Genomic DNA, 2,218 nt, shown 5'->3' with positions numbered 1-2,218 from the left:
ACAATGGGGCAAGAAGCTTCAGGAATGCAGGCAGTGCTCGCTCTTCAATTCTGGGCTCACTTGGTCTTTGTGGTCTGTAAAATAGAAGACATTGCAAGAGTTCATCCAGCTGCTCGAAATAATTTGTTTCCTGTCCAAATGAAGTCAATCCAAGACACTGAGAAAACTTTCAAGTGAGATTGCGCAATCCCTGTCAGAGGTTTTGGAGGACGAGTGCAATAGGAAGAAGTTTGGAACACTGGTCATGTGCAAATGATTTTCCAGTTTTGAAAAAGGAGGGGTGGTGATCGGTTTCTGTTACTTCAAACAGATCTAAGGGGGAAAAGGGAGGGGGGATTTGCCAGTTCACATTACTGATGAGTCCAGAGCAGTCTGATATGGCCATGGCAGGGCACACTCCCACCTCCTTTCGGCTTCTCGGGCAGGCTCTTTCCACGTGGTAGTTCTAGGGGGTTGAATAGTGTACCCCCCAAATTCATGTCTACCCAAAACCTCACAAAAGATCTTTTTTTAATAAATAATTTATTTATTCATTTATTCTTGGCTGTGCTGGGTCTTTAACAAAGAGTGGCTGTGTGGGCTTTTCTCTAGTTTTGAGTCAGGGCTACACTCTAGTTGCAGTGTGCAGACTTTTCATGGCAATGGATTCTCCTATGGAGAATAAGCTTTAGGCGTGTGGGCTTCAGTAATTGTGGCACATGGGCTTGGTTGCTCTAAGGCATGTGGAACCTTCCCAGATCAGGGATCGAACCTGTGTCTCCTGCATTGGCAGGCGAATTCTTTATCACTGAGCCACCCGGGAAGCCCTCAGAAAAGATCTTTTTTGGAAATAGGGTCTTTACATATGCAATTGGTTAAGGCAAGATGATGTCATACTGGATTAAGGTTGGGCCCCTTTTTCTAGTGATTGGTGCCCTAGTCAGAAGAGAATACATCGGCAGAAGAGAGAGATACACACAGAGAAGGCCATATGGTAACAGAGGCAGAGTGGAGGGATGCAACTAGAAGCCAAGGAAGGTCAAGGTTGCTGGAAGCCACTGAAGGTAAATGAGCCAAGGAAGGATATTCCCTAGAGCTTCTAAAAATGCTAGGGAAACATCCTGTCTTTGGACTGCTAGCTTTCAGAACTGTGAGAGAGGATATTTCTATTGTTTTCAGTTGCCAAGTGTGTGGCAATTTGTCACAGGAGTCCTAGAAAACTAATACAATACCCTTGTCAACTCCGGGTTGGCCATCCTAGAGGAAGGGAAGAGGCTTTTTCTCAACACTTACCAAAATTCTGGAGAGGAGGGGACCTTTGCTTCCTGAACGAATCACTGTGACTGGAGGGAAACAGCACTCTGTTTGGACTGATATGAATTCCACATTCACTGAGGGGACTGTGGTGAGGTTAGACTATCCCAACCACGTGGGGAAGAGTGGACATCTTTTACCAGAATGAGGAATGAACACAGGGGAGACAAAATTAACACCTGTCCATTACAGGGAGGAAAACTGATTCTGCAAATTATGCTCTCATCTAAGAATAGATTTTTAAAAAATAATTTTACACATTTGAGTATGCTGGGTCTTTGTTGATGCATGGGCTTTTTCTCTAATTGTGGTGAGTGGGGGCTACTCTCCAGTTGTGGAGCTTGGCTTCTCATTTTGTGGTTTCCCTTGTTGCAGAGAACTGGCTCCAGGGCACAAGGGCTTCAGAAGTTGAATTGTGGCATGTGAGGTCAGTAGTTGCAGCTCCCAGGCTTTAGGGAAGCAGGCTCAGTAGTTGTGGTTAGTTGCTTAGTTGCTCCACACATGTGGGATCTTCCTGGACCAGGGATTGAACTTGTGTCTCCTGCATTGGCAGGCAGATTCTTTACCACTGAGCCACCAGAGAAGCCTAGATGATAGTACAATTAAGAGGAAAAGTAATCTGCTAAATCACTGGGGTGAACCTATGTCACTACATTGTTCATTCAGCATGCAAACCCCTTTCTTATTTTGGAGAAATTTTCCAACAATACCATTATTGTATTGTGCTTAGTCGCTCAGTCATGTCTGACTCTTTGCAACCCCACGGACTGTAGCCCGACAGACTCCTCCATCCATGGATTCTCCAGGCAACAATACTGGAGTGGGTTGCCATGTCCTCCTCCAGGGGATCTTCCCAACCCAGGGATGGAAGCCGGTCTCCCACATTGCACGCAGATTCTTTACTGTCTGAGCCACCAAGGAAGCT

This window comes from Bos indicus x Bos taurus, unplaced genomic scaffold (genome assembly GCF_003369695.1).
Source record: "Bos indicus x Bos taurus breed Angus x Brahman F1 hybrid unplaced genomic scaffold, Bos_hybrid_MaternalHap_v2.0 tig00002154_arrow_arrow_obj, whole genome shotgun sequence".
NCBI lineage: Eukaryota > Metazoa > Chordata > Mammalia > Artiodactyla > Bovidae > Bos > Bos indicus x Bos taurus.
This window is presented reverse-complemented; position numbering follows the sequence as displayed.